Below are 20,372 nucleotides of genomic sequence, written 5' to 3'. Positions count from 1 at the left end.
AGACTGCTGGAATCCAGCCCAGGTCATGGCAACATGATAGCGGTCGGAGCTGTCAGCCTCTCTGACCCTCCTGACCTTGGCCTTACGGTGGCAAGATGGCAGCTGGGCAGTTTTGGAGGAGCCAACCAACACTGCCTGCCCTAGGAACTGAGCTTAGACAAATCTGGAATGTTCTATTTTGGCCTGCCCCAGCCCCAGCCTCTTAGAGTCTTTAAAACCCCTGAAAGCCATCAATTCCAAGGGGCTCAGGCAGTTAAGCATCCAACTTCGGCTCAGGTCATGATCTCACGGTTCGTGGGTTCGAGCCCCTCCTCAGGCTCTGTGCTGACAGCTAGCTCGGAGCCTGGAGCCTGTTTCAGATTCTGATTCTTCCTCTCTCTCTGACGCTCACTTGCTCATGCTGTCTCTCCCTGTCTCCCAAAAATAAATAAAAAACATTAAAAAAAATTTTTTAAAGCCATCAAATCGTCAAATCCTATGACCTTGAACTCCAAAATATTCTCTCCCTTCCGTCTACAACCTGCTTGTCACCCCTTCTGCATGGCTCTGTCTGGGCTGCAAGGACCTGGGTGCCACGACACCTGCTTGGATGCCCTCCCCCCCGGGTTCCCGCCAGTCCCCCTTCACCAGATCCCAGGATGTCAGGCACGTCCTAGGCACTTGGGAGAGTTCAGTGCACAGAACAAGTCCTGTGCTCACGGGGCTTCTATTCGCTTAGCGGGAGGGAAGCACCATGCCATCACCCTCATGGGTGAGTTACCCAGATGTGAGAGGGTGATACACCACACAAGACACATATAGGGGCATCTGGGGGCTCAGTCAGCTAAGCGTCTGACTCTCGGTTTCTGCTGAGGTCCTAATCTCGCAGTTTCATGAGCTCAAGCCCCATGTCGTGCTCAGAGCTGACCATGGGGAGCCTGCTTGGGCTTCTCTCTCTCTCTCCCTCTCTCTTTGCCCCTCCCCCACTCGTGCTACCTCTGTTTCTCTCAAACTAAATAAACTTTAAAAAAACATACATATAGATTGGATTGGAGAGATCAGAGGTGGGTACAACTTTAAATTTGGGGGCTGTTGCGGGTAGAATTGTGTCTCCCCCACAGATTGCATTTGCCAAAACTTGTATGTACCCTGGTAGGGCAGAATGTGTCCAGTGAGGTCATCCTGGGGCAGGGTGGGCCTCCACTGCATCCTTATGAAAAGGGGAAATCTGGACACAAGACAGGCACGTGGGGAGAGCGCCACATGAAGAGGAAGTCACAGAGCCACACGCCAAGAATAGCGAAGATGGCCAGCAAAGCGCCCGCAGCTAGAGATGACCACGGAGCAGGATTCTCCCTCCAGCCCTCAGAAACAACTAACCCTGCCAACACCTAGAGCCAGGGCTGGTGGCTCCCAGAGCTGTGAGATGAACAGATTTCTGTTGTTTGAGCCACCTAGTTTATGCCACTTTATGGGAGGTCGGGGGCAGGAAACTAATACAGTGACGAGCCAGGGCTCACTAAGAACATGACTTCTGAAGATGTGCAGGAAGTAGATGTGAAGGCACGGAGGCCATCTGGGGGAAGAGCACACCAGGCAGTGGGAACTGCCAGTGCAAAGGCCCTGAGGCAAGCAGTTGCCTGAAGTGTGTGAAGAAAAGCACAGAGACCGACTGTAGTAATGGAGAGAGTACAGACTCGTAGGAGAGGAAATCAGAGACGGGATGGGCTAGGGGGTAGATCCCGCCGGCCCTTGGGCCAGTGCAGACTTCAGCTTTCACCCCGCCTGAGACGCCACCATCTCAGTTTTGAGCTGAAGAGTGAGGAGGTCTGACTTACCTGTTAACAGGTCAGCCTCTGGCTGCCGGTGAGGAGACTTAGGGGAGGGGGAGGGAGGGGTGGGGGAAACTGAAGGGAGGGGCTGTCGCCATCTCCCAGGAAGAGGTGCCCGTGTCTCGGTGTCTTGGACCAGGATGCTGGTGGGGGAGGTAGGGAGAAGTGGTTGGATTCCAGGCACGTTTTGAAAGCTAACAGGATTTCCTGACATATCAGATGTAGGGGTGACAGAAAGATGTGAGTCAAGAATGACGTCAGGGTTCTGGCTGACCAGCTGGAAGGACGGAGCTGCCATTGACTGGAGAGAGAAGGGCCCTGGCTCTTCCTGCCTCTCGCAGCTTTGGGGTGGGGGGCGGGGCGGGGAGTGAGGAAGATCAACAGTTTGGTTCCCGATGAGTTAACCTCACAGCTTCAAGCTCTCATTCATTTCTCCTGCACGGTTCACCGGTTCACCGCTGTGAGAGGGATATCTCTTTAAAAAGTAAAGAAAGAAAAGAAGCCCCTGGTTGGCAGAGGCAGGAAGTCCCAACTCCTCTGCTTGGGTAGAAGGGTCTGTAATAAAACCTGCCCTGAAATGTCTTTCCAGTTCTCCTCCCCTGACCCCCTCCACGTGCCTTGTGCCTTCAGCCTCCACTGAGCCTCTGACAGCTCACTCATTCCTTCATGCAGTCACTTGCTCCCTCAGGAACGGAGGCTCCAGCCCTGGAGGAGCTCACGCTGCGGCATTCTCCCTACCCCAGTACCTTTGCACAAGCTGCACCATTTGTACTCAAAACCCAGTCATTCTTTCTCCTACCCCCATTCACCTTCTAGGGCAAACCCTTACGCTGTCCTCTGGGGGACCTTTTCAATGTCCTGGACTCAGGCAGGTTGAAGTTCCAGAGTCCTCTGTCCCTCTCATCTGTGTGGGGTTCTCAAAGGTGGACATCTGTCTTGATTCAGTCCTGTACTTTAAATACTTGAACAAACGAATGCATGAGTGAATGAGCGTACCAAGGATTCGGTTGCTTTGACCCCACTTGGCTGATGGTGTCCTGGTCATGAACCCCGCTGAGGTGAGGGAGCGGTGGGTCTAACTTCTCTTTCTAGATGCACCGCCAGAAATGTCCTTTGGCAGGCGGTATGGCCTCCTGGAGAATTATGGTGCGGTCTCCAGGCTGGAACCCCTTGGAAACAAGGAGAGAGGCCAGTTGAGGAGGGGCACGGGAGCCAGAGGGGCGTTTCTGGTCCCAGTCAACCCAAGCCACCAGCGCCAGCCATCCCTTGTGGCCTCTGAGGAGAGCTGAGGTAACCATGGCAACCGAGCACTCCAGCCAGGAGTGGATGGGAGCCAGGACCTCGGAGAGGCCTGCAGCCAGGCTGGGCTCCAGGGCCACTCTGTGTGTGTGTTGGGGCGGAGGGACAGACGGTGACGAGGCGGTGTCCCAGAGACCAGAGTGACCTGGCTGTGGGGAAGGGAAGGAGGGGTCTAAGGCACAGACTCAGGGTTCTGAATCCATTAACTGTCCTTGTGCTTCACATCAGGGTTCTCTGGGCCCTAGCCCCCTTCTCAAAGCTCAGGAAAGGAAGATGGAGGCATGGATATAGAGACTGACACCAGTAAAAGAGAGGGAGATGCACAGAGCCAAAATGCCTAGAGGAGGAGGGAGAGGGAGGGAGGGAGGGGGAAGTGGGGGAGGGGGTAGGAAAAAAGAGGGCATTGGGAGGGAGTGGAGAAGGAAAGGGAGGGGAGGGAGGCAAAGAGGGAGGGGAGGTGGGAATAAGGTGCTGGGAGGGAGTAGAGTGAAGGGAGAAAGGCAAGGAGAGGAGGGGAGGGGACAGGGAGGGAGGGGAGAAGGGGAAGGGAGTAAGGGAAGAGGAGGAGAGGTGGGGTGTGGAGGAGAGAGTGGGAGGAAGGGAAGGGGGAGGGCAGGGGGAGGGAGGAAGGGGAGGGAGAGGGAGGGTAGAAAGAGGGGTAGGGGAGGGAGAGGGAGAGAGGAAGGAGGGAGAATAGAGGGAGGGATGGGAGGGAGGAGGGGGAGGAAGGGAGGGAAGGGGTGGGAAGGAACAGGGGGAAGGGAGGGGAAGGGAGAGAGAGGAGTGGGGGCAGTTGGGTGGAGAAACCACCAACAGGAGGAGGAAAGGAAGAGAGTGTCAGGACCGAGAAAGTACTCACAAAAGACAGAAAAACGGACCTGGACAGACTCACAGAGGGGTGGATGGACAGACAAAGGGAAAGGGCCCTAAGAGCCAGGAGTGGCAGAAGAAGTGAGGCAGAAGCCGGAGAAACAGACACCGCGCTGCTAGAACAGGAGCAGGGCCGAGTCAGATTCAACGCGAGGGTGACACAGAGAGGGCGCGGAGTGACAGGGAGACCAGCACAGACCAGGAGAGAAAATGAGAACTCCCGAAGAAAAAAAAACCTCTTAAAGAGTCTGTAACGGAGAGCGGGGCAGGAGGGGGAGGGGCGGGGCTGCGCGGGAAGCGAAGAGGCTCCCACCCCCGCCCCCCGCGGGGACCCCACCCCGCCCTACCCCAGAAGGACCTGGAGACCACCCTGTCTGCTGCCCGAAGGGTCCCCACGACTCTGTCCCCGGTGTCCTCAGCAGGGCAGCTAGGCAGGGTGTCCCGGCCCGGAGGCGTGGGTCTGGGCTGATGGGCGAAGACCCCAAGGAGCGGAGGTGGCGGCAGCGGCTGGTAGGCTGCTGCTGGGAGCAGTTCCTGGTGGCGGCTGCACCCCCAGTGTCCTCCGTCTGTCCTGTGCATATGTTTAGCAACCAGCCTAAAAACCAGGAGGTGCATTTACACCGGGCAGATGACTGCGACCCTTGGGGAAAGGAAGCTGTCGCCGTTTTGCATTTCAAGGTGGCGCTGCCGTCTTGCCGAGTTGGGAGTCCCAGGCACCCTGCGGGACACCGTTTTGTCCCCCAAGGATAAATTTCTCCCAGACGGTGGCGCCAGGAAAGAGATTTTTCTTTTTCAAAGAATTTAGAGATGCCCCCCCCCGCCCCCCCCAGACAAATGAGCTATAAACCCCACTATCCCCTTTTTGCTTTGACTGCTGGGAAGCTCAGACCTAAATTGCAATGATTAACAGATTTGTAAAAGAAATCCAGGAATTGTTACCTCGAAGTGCATGGATGCCAAAGGCTTTGCAAAGCTCCTGAACTCGTGTGCAAAAGTATTGTCTTAGTTGGCTCCAGCTGCTATAACAAAATCCCACCGACTGGGGGGCTTCAACGGAGTACATTTATTTGTCACAGTTCTAGAAGCTGGGAAGTCCAAGGTCAAGGTCCCAGGAGATTTGGTGTCTGGGGAGGGCCCTCTTCCTGATTTGCAAATGGCTGCTTTTTTTTACTGTGTCCTCACATGCGAGAGAGAGAGAGAGAGAGAGAGAGAGAGAGAGAGAGAGAGAGAGAGAGAGAGAGAGAGAGAGAAAGAAAGGGAGAGAGAGAGAGAGAGGAGAGAGAGAAAGGAACCTCGGGGTTTCTTTTTCTTCTTGGAAGAGCACTAACACCATCATAGGGGTGCCTTCTCAGTACCTCCCAGAGGCTCCCCCTCCAGATACCATCACACTGGAAATTAGGCCTTGGACATATGCCTTTGGTGGGGAAGGGACAGGGGACAGGAGCGTTCAGTCCATCACACTTAGGTGTATGCATATTTTTCAGGGGAGGGGGCTTCAGCTTTCTCAAGGTTCTGAAAGATGTTCTAAGAGGTTAAAAAAAGGGGTCAGTCTGGATTAAGCTTACAGTGTTGTGTCTGTTGGGTCAAGCCCCATCCACTATCCCCCTGTTGCAGAGGCTGCTGCCGGTGCCCGGAATCTGCCTCCGTTTCCTCCGTAGGTTTGCAGCTGCAGAGGGCTGTGGAGGCGAGCTGCATTTCCCAGCCTTCTCCGCACCTGGACGTGACCGATGGATGGGTTCTGACCCAAAGACAATGCGCAGAATTCCCGATGCTACTCCCAGCCCATGCCTCAAGACCCGGGCTGGGCCTTTTCCGTACTCTCCTGCCCCTTCCTCCTGGCTAGCACCTGACAGGTGCCAGGGACTCCGTTCTTCAGATGGCAGTGACTTTGGCGGAAAAGCTTTAGAAGGAGCTTGTTAATTTTGGAGCTATCACAGGAGGGAGAAATGCATGTCCACAGTATTCCACTGTATTTGGGGGTGGGTTGTGTTTTACCCCATCAAACGTGCTGTCCCCGAGTCCCCACAGCAGAAACACACATTTTAAGTCTGAGTCATCTACTTCCTGGGGTGACTTAGCACCGTGTGAAGGAGTGCCTGTCCCTGTCGTGACCACCCGCAGGGCCCCTGGCCATGGCTGGACTTGGAAGCCCGCTAGCCCTCCGGCACCGCTGCCACTGACCCCCCAGCCCTCTGTCATGTTCCCCCACCCTGGGGTCCCTCGGAACACCAGGCTTCCCCGTCTACAGGCAGCGTAATGGTTGAGGGCACAAGCTTTGGGTTCAGCCTGCTGCTGGCCAGGTCCTAACTGCTCTGCATGGACTTTGTGACCTCAGGGCGTGCATTGGACCCCTCTGAGCCTCTGTCTCCTCATCCAGATGTAGAGGGTGGTGACGAATACCCACTACCCCGGGCTGTTATGAAGGTGACATCAGTAAAGCAGGAGAAGCCCAGCAGGTGTATGTCAACCACCACGACCCCCTCCAGAATTGTCATCATCCTTGTCCCTTTACATCCAATGCATCCACTCAAGGGACGGCTGTCCTCCATGGAGCCCCCTTCTCTGCCCTCCTCACCCTGAGGTCCCAGGAGCCAATCTCTGCCACGGCCAGTCCCCAATTCGTTAATTATCCAGTGCTGCAAAAGCGAATCATCCCCACAGTGATAGGCATAAAACAGCCGCACAGCTCTGTGGGGCAGGGCTTAACGATGTTCGGCTAGATTGTCTGGTTTGCGGCATCTTGTGACGTTGTAGTCAAGAGGTCCGCTGGGGCTGCGGTCATCTGAAAGTGCGAGTGGGGCTAGCGGACCTGTTTCCAAGGTGGCAGACTCAGGGGACTGCCAGCCTCTGTCCCTCACCACACGGACCTCTTCTTGCAGAAGCTCGCTTCCCAAGAGTGAGTCCTGAGGGAGACCGATGGACAGAGAGAGGGAGCAAGAGAGAGAGAGAGAGAGAGAGAGAGGCAGGATAGAGAAAGGAAAGAGGAAGCGGAAATGTCTTTCATGATCTAGTCCCAGAGGCCACACGTAGTCACTTCCATCACATTGTATTTGTTACAAGGACATCACTAAGTCAGACTTGCGCTCAAAGGGAAGGGGATAAGGCTCCACCTTTGAAGGGATTTGGGGACATGTTTTGAAACAACACACGCACACTGTCCATGAACAGGCTCTGCTTGAATTGTGAGCACGGGAACCGATAGAGCCCATCACACCTGCTCTTAACCGCCCAGCCCCCCCTTCCCTGGACTCGGGCATAGGCCTCCCGTCCTGGTCCTGTCCTGATCCTGTCAGAGTCATGGTCACGAGCACTGTCCCCTGGACACGTAACCCTCCCTTCAGGGCCCTAGTATCCCCTTCCGGGAAAGGGGCTATAATCATGGGAGTGGCTAATGAGAGCTGTTTGCGGATTACATGAGCCGACACCCAATCCGCTGGGCACCGAGCTGCTGGCTGAGAGCATTGTCGGTGGTCACCGTCATTCTCCTGGGTGGCCTTTTGACGGGACTTCCAGGATAATGTCCTGTAAACAGTAGGCATACAGCAGATGTCTGCCTGCCTGCCTCCCTGTCAGGAGTCTCTCTGTGTCCCTGCGGGGGGCTCAAACAGACACCCCATAAACAAAAGATGAACCAGAAGAAATTGAAGCAAAAGGACAGGTGGGAGATTTAAAGAAAATAAATCCCGTTTCTAAGTCCTGCTTAAAAATGAGCCGTCCCACAGGCACACCTGGGTGGTTCATTCGGCTAAACGTCTGACTTCAGCTCAGGTCATGATCTCACAATCTGTGGGTTCAAGCCCTGTGTCGGTTCTTTGCTGACAGCCGGGAGCCTGGAGCCTGCTTTGGGTTCTGTGTCTCCATCTCTTACAAGCAAGCTCCGTCTATCCTATCTTTTTTGTCCTGGGGACTTGAGTCCAGGCAGGGAGAGGGGGCACCAGGAAGGAACAAGGGACAGGTTGCCATCCACTGTGAGGAGCACCAGTGCCAGTGACCGACCTGAATGAGGAAGAGTCATCTGCCCTTGGTGACTGCCCTTGGTGAGGGTCTTTGGAAGTCTCCCCAGGCCCTGATGGGTCTCTGTTTTAGTCATTCCCTTGTCAGGGGTGGGCAGAGGAGTGCATGCCTGGAGGAATAGAGTGCAGAGTTTCTCTGTGATATTTCATTTTCATTCCTGGGGAGCTGTGTAGAGGAATGAAGTTCATTCATTCATTCATTCCATTAGCGGTCAACCCTAGAATCTCTGCTGTGAGTCAGGATTTGGGCCAGCCACCTTTCTTGTCCCCTAGACTTGAGCTCCAAACACAGGTCCCAGAATATGGGACTGTGCCGGTTCCATAGCAAACGTTGTAAAAAAAAAAATAGCAAAACGTTGTTGAATGAGCAAATATATTCACTGCCCCACTTAAGCCCCCAGCCTCCAGAACTCATAAAGCCAAATTCTTTAGCTTAGCATTTCCTGAGCCAAAGCCTCTTCTTTGACTTGGCTTCCCACCCCCTGCCGTGGCCATCCCATGATTTCATCGTTTCGAATCCCTCGCAATTCCCAGAGGGTTCTCATGCTGTTTCATACTCTCCTCCCTTTGACGTGGGGCATTCTCCCCCTTTCTTCTGCTGGTGAACTCCTATACATCCTTCAAGACCCGATGAAGCATCACTTTTCACGCAAAGCCTTTCGTGGCCTTTCTGGTTGTATTGGTGCCAGCATCTTCCCTTTGCTTCCTCAGCATGCTTGGACTGTCGTTTTGTCTCCGCCCAAGTCACCAGAGTGGTGTCTGTCCCCTCCATCGGTCTGTGGGCTCCCTGAGGGCAGCACAGGCTCCCGGGGCCAGACCCCTGAACCCAAGCCCAGCTCTGCCCTGCCAACACTCACACCTGGGAAACCCACTTCCGTGTTCTGTGCCCCCGCTGGACATGGGGATAACAGGCCCGCCTCCCAGTGTAGGTGCAGGGATTAAATGGGTTCATAAACACAGAGTTTGAGAACAGTCGCTGGCCCCATGAGTGCTGAGTAACAGTGAGCCCCTACTGTGTTAGCGGTAGCTCAGTGATGGAGCAGCTAACTGGCTTCCGGTGCCCAGCGCTGGGCCGAGCCTGGGGAGTCCCCGGTCAGGGCCAGCGCTGCCTCTGCTCGCAGCGAGCCCCAGGCCGTGGTATCCATCCCTCCGCTCATTCCCCTTTCTGTGTCTTCTCCGTGCCGGCCGTTATTCTAGGTGCAGGGACACAGCAGGGAACAAAACAATGACCTCCATCCCCAGCGAGCTTATCCGCTAACAGAGTGAATGAATGCATGCATCATACGGAATCTTAGGAGGCCCTCGGTCCTATGAAAATGAGACAGGGTTAGTGGTATTAGGGTTGCAATTTTCAATGGGGTGGCCAGGGTAATCCTTGCTGCAAAGGTGACATTTATGGGAAGACTTGGGAGAGATGAGAGTCATGTTGTTATCTGGGGCAAGAGTCCAAGGAGTGGGAACAGCGAGTGCAAAGGCCCTGGGGTGCCAATGTGTCTGGCATGCTGGTGTTGGAGGAATGGCCAAGAGCCAGTATGGCTGTAGCATGCAAGGTGACAGATGGGAGGAGATGCTATAAGGCAATGGGTGGGGGACCTGGTGGGTCATTGTCAGAACTTTGGCTTTTACTCTGAAAAAACTAGGACAAAATGTGAGCCTGACCTTTGACCAGTATTCCTGCCTGGTTCTCAGGGGTCTGTGTAGGAGTGCGGGTGCTCTGTGGGAAACACCTAGCAGACGTGGACTCCCCTATGGATGACAGAGAGATAGAGCCTGGATCACCATCTCTGGCTAGCCAGATGAAGGCCAAGTGCAGAGAGGCGGGGTCTACCTGAGCCCCGTGCCCACCTGCTCCCGGTGCCCCTAGACCACGGCACAGGTATTCTTGCCTTTTCACTTCTGGGCCCAATAGCTGGGGCTCCTCCCAGCCCAGGGTCGGCCACGTCTTCTGTGTGACTGTGGCCAGCGGTTCCCTAGGAAACTTGCTTATGAGGGTGAGCACCCATGATTGAGAGTGACACAGGACAACCCAGGCATATCATGACCCTACATGGAGGGACGCCAGGCAGGGGGCAGGGGGACGGGAAAAGAGAGGCATTGCGTAGAGCTGCAGGAGGTCTGAGCTGGAAGGGGCTCATGCCTCATCTCACTCAACCTGGACAGCTCAGGAAGGGCAGGGTCCTGTCCAGGCCACCGGCACGTCACCGGCACGTCGCCAGCAGACCTGGAACCAGAATCTTGACCTACTGATGTTTAGTGTGGCCAACCCCCCACAGCCAGCCCCCCAGACCGCCTCCAGGTGTTGGGGGTACCTAGGGCTTCAGGGAGCTCTCTTGGAGCTTAACTGGTAGTCCCTTGGGTTCTTGTTAGCTTGTTTTAGGGGCAGTGGCTTCAGGCTGTAGAAAATAGAGTATGGAGGGGCGCCTGGGTGGCTCAGTCGGTTGAGCGTCCAACTTCAGCTCAGGTCATGATCTCACGGTTTGTGAGTTCAAAGCCCCCGTCGGGCTCTGTGCTGACAGCTAGTTCAGAGCCTGGAGCTGGCTTCGGATTCTGTGTCTCCCTCTCTCTCGGCCCCTCCCTAGCTCTCTCTCATTCAAAATAAATAAAAAATTTAAAAAAAAGAAAGTAGACTCTGGACCGTTCAGTGGGTTTTTCTCTCCAATTAACTGCAGTTGCTTTCCTCGGCCGGGCCGCTGGGAGGGGACCATTACCCAGTATTCCTGTAAGTGGGCCCCACGGGCCTTTCCCTGCCTTGGGATTCGAGGAGGGACTGGGGCCACTTCTGCCGTCCCGGGGCAGCCTAATACCTAGTAAATCCCAATGTAGACAGCCTTCCCCATGATCTGTGTGCTCCATAAAAGCAGGGCCACATCTGTTGGAGCCACTAGTACGTGCCCAGGGTTTACCCAGCATACTTGCTAGCACACAGGCAAAACTCTGAGGTACTGACCAGACGGATCGAACTTCTACTTGGAGGGATGGTGCCCCAGAACGCAGCAGGGTCTCTCTGGCAACAAGGTGCCGGTGGCCCAGATGATCAGAAAGACAAGAACCTTTTGTCCAGAGAGGATGTGCTATTTGGTATGTTCTCCCCTCAGGGGATCTGATCTCCTCAGTGTGTGTTGCTAAAGCTAACATTCATTGATTATTTGATTCATGCCTTCGTTCACTGGGTGTTTATGGAGCCCCCTACCAGGTGCCGGACCAGAGCATTAAACACGGGGTGAGGCTGTCCCAAAGTGGCTGGTTCATGTACACTCGGGGTGGGGCGGGGGGCACCTGCGATGTTGCAATCATCCGAGTGGACCCAAGGTCTCGTAGCAAAGGTCAGCCACTTGAAAAATGGAGCCAGGAAACAGACATTCTGGGGGAGCCTTACGGAGTGAAGCTGTTGATGTAGGGAAAACGTCCAAGAACTGCACATGGGGCCTTTCATCCACCTTATAACTGGCCCTGGCTCTTCTGTAACGGGACAGATCAGGCACAAGCCTGCCCATAGGTTTATTAGGGACTTACACATTTGGAATAAAAAGCAAGGAATCAGGGAGGCAGTGACAGAGAAGGAGGAAACCCAGGAGGAAGAAAACCTAGAAGGAGAGACGTGGACAGCTGGACAAACGGATCTTGGCCCCAGTTCCGCTGTAAGTCAGCCGATGAACTTGGCTGAGCCACTTCCCTGCTGCCATCTGTGGGCTTCCTCGGAGACAGAGACGGCCAGTGGGGTAAGACCACTTTTGATAAACTGTGGGCCGCTCTCCTCCGCTCCCCTGGGGGCGTCCTTCTTCCTGTCTTCCCCCACGAGTCCTCACACCCCCCCTTCCGTCCCGAACGCCAGCAAGGCCAGCACGCATCGCTGTGGAAAATGCTGGCCCCTCGTCCAGCGCTTGTTGACTCAAGAACAAGATACAGTTCAAACTTTTTGGCAGAAGGGTCTTGAGGGCCGGCTCACGTAGTGGCACTTGAACTTGCTGTTGTCATTAAATAAGTCAGTCAAGATGTGAACATTCATTTGGGTAAGTGAATGAATCAGCCTCACTCTGAGTAAAAGAGAGATGTCATTAATCAGCGTGGAGATGTACCAGCACACACGCGTGCACGCACAGACACACACCAGCGCCCGCATCCTGACTCTCTCACACACACACACACACACACAGCAAAGCGGAGGACTAGCCAGTTACCACGGTTCCTTCCATCTCCCAGGCCCTGTGAGCCCCACGATGGGAGCTTAGATCCCCGTGCGCGTAAGAGCACGTGATCTCTTTCCTGCAAGTGTAAGTTCCCACGTGACCAGCGAGTCACAGATGTCACAGGGTAAAACTATTAGGGGCAGTGAGACAAGAGCTCGGGTCCTGGAGCCAGATTCCTCAGGTTTGAATCCCGGCTCTTCCACGTAGCTGTGCAACAGCCGTCAAAGTCCTTAGCCATTCTGTCCTCAGTTCTCCCACCAGTGAAATGGGGATGACGACAGTAGTGAATGGTCAGAAGGTACTTCCAAGCTCACCTGACACATGGCGAGTGCCCTGTGCTAGACGGTGAGTCAGTCCCGGCCACAGCAGTGCATCTGGGATCTTTCCAGCCCTGCCCTCGCACAGCTCTGTGAGTCACTCCACCAACCTGACCCTTGCTTCCTCACTTTGCTCATCCTGTAAAATGGGCATGATACTAATAACTGCAGGGTTATTTGAGTGAACATGGAGATAATGAGCATGAAGTAGTGTGAGTCGGGACATAGAATCTTGGGCTCTGGCCTTAGAGTTCAAATCCCAGCTGTGTGCTCACCAGCTGAGCAATCAGGGACAGGTAAACAACCTCTCTGAGCCTTAGTTTTCCCCTCTGTACGTGGGGACAATAGTAGGTGCTTCCTCAGAGGGTTGGTGAGAGGAACTCACACAGGCACGGTGCGGAGCAAAGTACTAGGGGTTTAGTGAGAGCTCAGTCAAGTTCTCGGCTTGTGGCCCTTGTCACTTTGCCTCCCCCGAAGCCCACGGTAGGCTCTCAAAGCTTCATGTACGGATGAGGCTGGGTCTATAAGGCAAGTAGGTACAACAGTCTTCCGTAGGCTGCGTGCTCTCAGCGGTACTTTCTGAGTGTTATTTCAACCTTCCTAATCCCTGAGGGTCCGTTCATATCCCCATTTTGCAGAGGCGGAAGCTGGGACTCAGGCAGACTCAGTGACATGCCCAGGATCACGGGTGGGTGGCGTGGGGGGGGGAACTGACATTTCAGCCCAGGTCTGTCTGTCCCAGAGTCCAAGAGCGGTGACATTCCGACACCCCAACGAAGCGGATCTCAGTCCCACCTTTACTTTCATGGCTGGATTTAGCGACCCAGACCTGGCATCCACTGCTCATGGGCAGGAGAGCCCTTGGCCATGAACCACTTCTAGGGCTTCCCGGGGCAACCCCTGGATGTCCTGTGCCTTCCTGTCCCTCCTCTTCGGGGGTTGTCTCCATGAAAGCATAGAAGGGAGGGCCCAGGGGGCTCTGGGTTGGAGCAGAGAGGTAGGAACTAAGAGCTCACAGAACAGGTGTCCTCCAGCAGCCACAGCCTGGGGCACAAAAACTGAGGCCAGACCTCTGGCCAGCACAACAGTGGCTTGGGCACAGGACCCAGACTTCCCTAAACTCTATAGGCAAACGTGCTGACAGATATTGGATGAGTCGTCTCTGCCCAACCGCAGCCTGACCTCAGCATTTTTGTCTGTGAAATGGAGGCGTGTTGCACAAGCTGTCTTAAATTAAAAAATCTGCTGACTGTATTGACTGCTCCCCGTCCGTCATCCAAATGAGGGCAGGGAGCGCGCATTTGTTCTTCTTACTCAGGTTCGGGTGTCCAGGTGCGGGGCCAGCTCACAAGTAGGTCACTTCCACACGGGTTTAGTGCATGGCCGAGTTGCACCAGGAGGACCCTGGGTTCCAAACTTGTAATCTCAGCAGCTCTTCGTGGATGATAAAGGTGATTAAAAAAAAATACATTTGTTTCTTTTTAACATTTGTTTATTTTAGAGAGAGAAAGAGGCAGAGCATGAGCGGGGTAGGGGCAGAGAAAGAGAGAGAGAGAGGGAGACACAGAACCTGAAACGGGCTCCAGGCTCCGAGCTGTCAGCACAGAGCCCAATGCGGGGCTCAAACTCACAAACAGTGAGATCATGACCTGAGCTGAAGTCAGATGCCTGACTGACTGAGCCACCCAGGCACCCCATGAAAATACATTTGTTAGGTGGTGTTGTTTCTGTTTGTTTGCTTGTCTGTTTGTTTTTAAGAAAGAGAGAGTGTGAGCAGGGGAGAGAGGCAGAGAGAGAGAGAATCCCAAGCAGGCTCTGTGCTGAGCATGGCTCTATCTGACTCGGGGCTCAGTCTGATCCCACAGCCCTGGGATCATGACCTGAACCGAAATCAAGAGTCAGATGCTCCACTGACTGAGCCGCTCAGGCACCCCCAGTATGTGCTTCCGGTTATCAAAGCCCCTTTGCAGACATCCTCCCCTTCGGTATTTGTAACTGACCTCTGGGGTGGGTGCTATCATTCCCCTTAAGAAAAGGAAGACAAGGAGGCTCAGAGATGGTAGGCCACTTGGCCAAGGCCACACAGCTGGAAAGTTCAATGCCTGGCTGGCCCCAGGACTTCAGGTCCCCACCTGAGCCCATGGCTCTCTCCTGCTGTCAAGGGAAGTAAAAAGAGAAAGACTTGAACCTCAGTTCTTCATTTGCTGGGTGATCTTGGGTAGATCTCTGATTTCCGTCATCACTGTAAAACAGGCTCTCTAGCCACCCCTTCCTAGTGGAGTCCTTAGAAAGCTTACGTGAGGGTCTAAAAGGGCTCATCACAGTGCTTGGCACGGTGCACTTTACACGTGTTAAAGATCAGGAGTCTAAAACACAGAGAGGTGAAGTGCCTTGCCCAAAGCCACACAGCTGATGAATAAAGGAACCAGGCCTGGAACCTGGGTTTATCTGCTCTCACACCCTAAGCTTCCACACTAGAAAGCACTCCCTGATGACAGTTATTAGTACTGCATATTACTATCTGTTCATTAAAAAACAATGAAGGCAGATGATAAGGGTTCCCCAGTCTCCCTATCTGGTAGGGTCTATTCCCGAGAGCTGCTTTCTGGAAAGCCCGGCCAGGAAGCACCCAGGAACTCTACCCCAGGCGCCTCCCAGTGTAGCCATTTTGAAGCTACCCATTTTCCTGCAGAGGGCGGTGAGAGTCAGCACTCTCCTGTCTTCCAGCTCCTAGCCAGCTGCATTCCTGGGCCAGGAGAAGGAGGGCCTTGGCCGGCAAGCCCTTGGCTGACTACACGCCTAGAGGCTGGCTGTGGCCTGGGGCAGCTTGGGGAGGGACACAGAGAGGGAGAGAAGGGGGATCCTTGCGACGTGGCCAGGTCCTAGAGGATCAAGACCATATTCTTCAACATCCCCCCAAAGGACGTTCCTAGGACTTTCAAATTTATTCTATGAAAATCATTGCAAAGATAAACAAGTTCAATCACACTCAGTTGTACATTTAATGAACTGTCTTTTTTTTTGAGAAATGATTGCAAATTACATATAAAAAGAAACAATTCAGAAAAAAAAAATGAGGGAAGCCATGATTGAATATTTAAAATGCAGACTGCCTTGGAAAAGCTAGGTTGTAAGGCTCAGGATGCCTCCTGGGGAAAGCACCTGGGTCTTCTAGCGTCCCTCACTCATCCATTCACACATTAGACTCCCTTTTATTGAGCACGTATTATGTGCCAGGGAGAGCTTTCCCTGAGACTCTTACAGCCACCCAAGGCTATAGATGTGGTTATAGTTCCCATTTAAAAAAATTTTTTAATGTTTATTTATTTTTGAAAGAGAGAGAGAGAGAGAGAGAGAGAGAGAGAGAGAGAGACAAAGTATGAACTGGAAGTGGGGGGTGGGTGGGGGGCAGAGAGACGGGGAGACAGAATCCAAAGCAGGCTTCAGGTTCTGAGTTGTCAGCACAGAGCCCAATGCAGGGCTCAAACCCACAAACTGTGAGATCATGACGTGAGCCGTAGTCAGACACCTAACCGACTGAGCCACCCAGGTGCCCCTACAGTCCCCATTTAAAAATGTATCAGCCAAGGCTCAGAGTTGCGGAGGTTGGACCATGGTGGCGTGGGTAGGAAGTGGCTTCTAACAGTCCCTCTGAGTGCTGATTTAAAAGCCACTTGAAAACAGTGTGGAGGTTCCTCAAAAAGCTATCAGTAGAATTCCCCTATGACCCAGCAGTGGCACTGCTGGGGATTTACCCAAGGGATACAGAAGTGCTGATGCATAGGAGCACATGTACCCCAATGTTCATAGCGGCAATGTCAACAACAGCCAAATCATGGAAAGAGCCTAAATGTCCATCAACTGATGAATGGATCAAGAAGATGTGGTTTTTCTATACAATGGAATAAATACTGCATGGCAATGAGAAAGAATGAAATCTGGCCATTCATAGCAACATGGATGGACCTCAAGGGTGTCATGCTAAGCGAAATAAGTCAGGCAGAGAAGGAGAGATACCATATGTTTGCACTCATTGGTCTAACAGGAGAAACCTAACAGAGGATCATGAAGAGGGGAAGGAGGAAAAAGAGTTAGGGTAGGGGAGGGAGGCAAATCATGAGAGACTTTTGAATACAGAAAATGAACTAAGGGGTGAAGGGGAGGGGGAAGGGGTAGGGGTTGATGGTCATGGAGGAGGGCACTTGTGGGGAAGAGCACTGGGTGTTATATGGAAACCAACTTGACAATAAACTATATATAAAAAGTAAAATAAAATAAAAAGTCCTGGAGAGGGGCTCCTGGGTGGCTCAGTCAGTTAAGCATCTGTCTGACTTCAGCTCAGGTCATGATCTCACAGTTTGTGGGTTGGAGCCCCGCATTGGGCTCTGTGCTGACAGCTAGCTCAGAGCCTGGAACCTGCTTCGGATTCTGTATCTCCCTCTTTCTCTGCCCCTCCCCAGCTCACACTCTGTCTCTCTGTCTCAAAAAATAAATAAACGTTAAAAAAAAATTTATTTTAAGTCCTGGAGAGCCGGGCATGAACGAGCCAGGGCCCCTGCCCTTGAGAAGCTCAGTCTAATTGGCTGTAAATTTATAAAGGTTAGGACCAAGAAGTCACCCCTTCTAGTGACTTCCAGTTCTCTGTCAGCGAAGGACACTTTCTCCTTGATGTCTCATGGTGAGACACCATCGTACAAAACAGATGACAAGGGAGCCTGTTTCTGGCACAAGCTGGGAGGGAGACAGCCACCTCTCTGCCACAGTCCTTAGGCACCGAGGGAGGGGACTGCAGGCCTAACTGGAAACCCACTGATCGCACACAAATGTGTCACTTTACAGATGGGATCACGGAAGCCGAACCTGAGGACTCCCAGTTAAGGGCTGTTTGCTCCGCATTAGTGTCCCCAGGGAGCCAGTGTTTGGATGCTCACCCCAGGAATCCCGGGTCTGGTGACATGGGCTGCCCAGAACTGACCACACTCTGGCCACTTGGGGTCTTTCAAGCTAGTACAACGATTTTTCCAGATGTCAGAGCAAAACAAAGTCTAAGAGCCCCTTGGAGGAGAGGGGAGTGTGTTCCAAAGAACCATTTGTCCTAGAACCCCAAACACGGGGGGAGTTGAAAGGGCCTTGGTTTGACACCCAGCTGTCCAACCATGACTGGGATCTCGTCCGTGGTTCTTCCTCAGTTTCCCCATCTGTAACATGAAGTGGTTGGATTACCTTGGATTCTTTACCATGCTCCTTCCAGCATGAGTACATGGGGAATCTAGAACCTTCTGGGCTGGGCCACTTCAGGGTTTGGGAGACCCCAATCAGTCATCAGTGGCCTTAACACCCTGTTCACTCCCTCCTGTGGGGTGCTGACCCTCGTCCATATCCCCCTCAACATTTTCTCCAAGCCTCCTCCTCCCCACCTCCTTCCGGAGAGAAACCCTCTCCTTCTCCGTTTCCTGATAAGCCATGACCTGGATCCTTTCTTGCTTTCATCAGAGACCATTTGTCCAAGGCTCTCACTCCCAAGGGGAGACTTCTGAAGGCAGAGAAGGGAGGGACCGTCCCAGAGTCACCCCATGAAGGGGAGGCCCTCTTCTTGCAAAACCAAGATCACCTCCTCTTGTCCAGAGCTAAGCTCTTGGGGGTTCTTAACTTTTGCCAACAAGTGCTTTTTGCCTCTACACTTAGGACCGTGTTTCCTGTTGGTGGGATGTGCGAGGGCTTCCAGGAGGCTGAAGGGCCTTCGACATCCAGGCTGGTCTGCGGGGCGCTGGAATTGGGAGGGAGGTGAGGTCCCTTTCCTGTTCTCTTTCAGCCCTTTTGATCACACTTGGAGTCTCAGTTTGCTGTCCATGTGTCCTTACCACCTTTCTAGACCGCGTTAATCTCCCTTTACAAGAGAGCGGGGCTTGGGGCTCAACACCTCCTCAGGCAGCAGTATTTTGTTGGCATTTTTTTTATGGTGGTTAAATATACATTGTTAGAATTTAATAACGTTTTATTTTCATTGTATTTATTTTTATGGGACCTTCTATTTATAGTAATGTGATGCTGGCTTTCCATTTATGGTCATGATAGCCCACTTCTTTGTAAAAACAAACACATTTATGTAAAACAAAATAACAAAACAAGTTGATTTAAAGAAAGCTATTAGGCAAACAGCCTTATCTGGTGCACAGATTCTCCATGGAGACAGGAGAATAGCTGAGGTCTGGGAAAATCTCCTAGCAGGGTGTCTGGGTTGTCCCACTGGCAGGCTTGGTCCCTGGGCTCCCTCCCCACCCCCCGCATGCCCTCCTGCCTGCTTCTGCCAATCCCCCAGACCCTCAGAGACTTCATCCATCCCTCCTGCTGTCTCTGGCCTACACCTCCCAGGCCCCAGCACCCTCACTATAGACTCAGCCTTTTTCCTCTTTAAATTTATGTGGCGCCTCGAGTCCATGGAGGCCCACACAGACAGCCCCGTCCAACAGCATTCCATAAACGCAGAGCCTGTGGGGTTTCTCAGCCAGAGGGTCAGCCTCCCCCAACCCTATTTTTGGCAGCTAAAGGGGTGAACGTGGACGCTGAATCCCTTTAGAATTTCCCTTGTCTTTGTTTTATAGAAATTGGGCTATTAGAGTTGTTCTCCTCTTGGGTTAAGCATTACCCACTCTGCGTCCATTTGAAAAGGTAGCCGCTCCCCCCCCCCGCCCCCCGCCTCAGTTTACCCTGAGACTCAGTGAAAGGGTTGAAAGGATCAGACATCCTGGAAGTCCTTAGAGGGATGTATTCTTTTCCTGGAACGTGGACAGGGAAAGGCAGTGGTTTCCTGTCCCTGGAAACTCTGCCCCCCGTGGCCCAGCATTACCAACATTCATGTTCAAGACCGCTGTAGATTCAAAGCCTATCAGTCACTCACTCCTTAGTGGGAATCAGTTGACAAGGGGCTGCAGAGCTTAAGCTGCTTCATAGTCCAAGGCCCTCAGGCACTGAGTGTGGAAGCTTGAGTTGGGACTCAAAAAAAAGCTCCCCAGGGAAGCGGGGTGGGCATCCAGAGTCCCTCTCATGGGGGCGGGGAGGGGGTGGGTTGGTTACCAAGGGCTTTCACCTGGGCTGTCCCCTTTGGTCTGCTTGCTTGCGCATTTTGTCTGGGGCTAGAGAGGTGCGTGGCTGCCTCACTGGGGAGGTTCAGAGGTTAAGTGTCTCAGTGAAGTCATGTGTCAGGGACTGGGGAGGGGGTGTGTGGCTGTGGCCGCAGAACAAAGATGAAAAGATAAGTCCAGCGATTGGAGACCCGGGTCTGGCCTCTCGCAATCGAGTCATTTGCATCGGGTCTGGGGTCAGCCCCGCCCCCTCCTCACCCCCCAGCCCGGGCCTCTATTATCTGCAGCAATCCAAAGCAGTCCTTGGGAGGGTGAATCCCCCTGGCTTTCAACAGGTACCCCAGGACAGCGGGAAGCCCAGGAAGAGGAGCGAGGCCCGGAGGGACAGTCATCCCACCTCTAACCCTGTAGTCGGTTATGGGGGGAGGAGGACGGCGTGAAAGTTTCCCCGGAATAAATACTCCGGGTCGAGCGTGCCCCTCTCCCCGCCTCCCAGGCGGATCTCCCGAATTCAGATGAAGCGAGGCGCCCCCCTCCCCGCCCCCCGCCCCCCGAGCCGAGTGCGGAGGCGGGCAGGGGAGGACGGACCGGAGTAGGGCCGAGGGTGGCCCAAGGGCCCTGGGGCGAGGCCTGGATGCTGCGACGCAGGCGGAGACCGCGCAGGGAGGAGGCGAGGGGCAGCCCGCCCGAGGAGACGTGCCTTCTCGGCGGCCGCCACGGCAGCGGTGGCGGCGGCGACTGGAGACTGGCGGGGAGGAGGTTTGGAGAGGGGAGGGAGCGCGGGGGAGAGGGA

This window comes from Suricata suricatta, chromosome 11, assembly GCF_006229205.1.
Source record: "Suricata suricatta isolate VVHF042 chromosome 11, meerkat_22Aug2017_6uvM2_HiC, whole genome shotgun sequence".
Classification (NCBI taxonomy): domain Eukaryota; kingdom Metazoa; phylum Chordata; class Mammalia; order Carnivora; family Herpestidae; genus Suricata; species Suricata suricatta.
Note: the sequence above shows the minus strand (reverse complement) of the source record.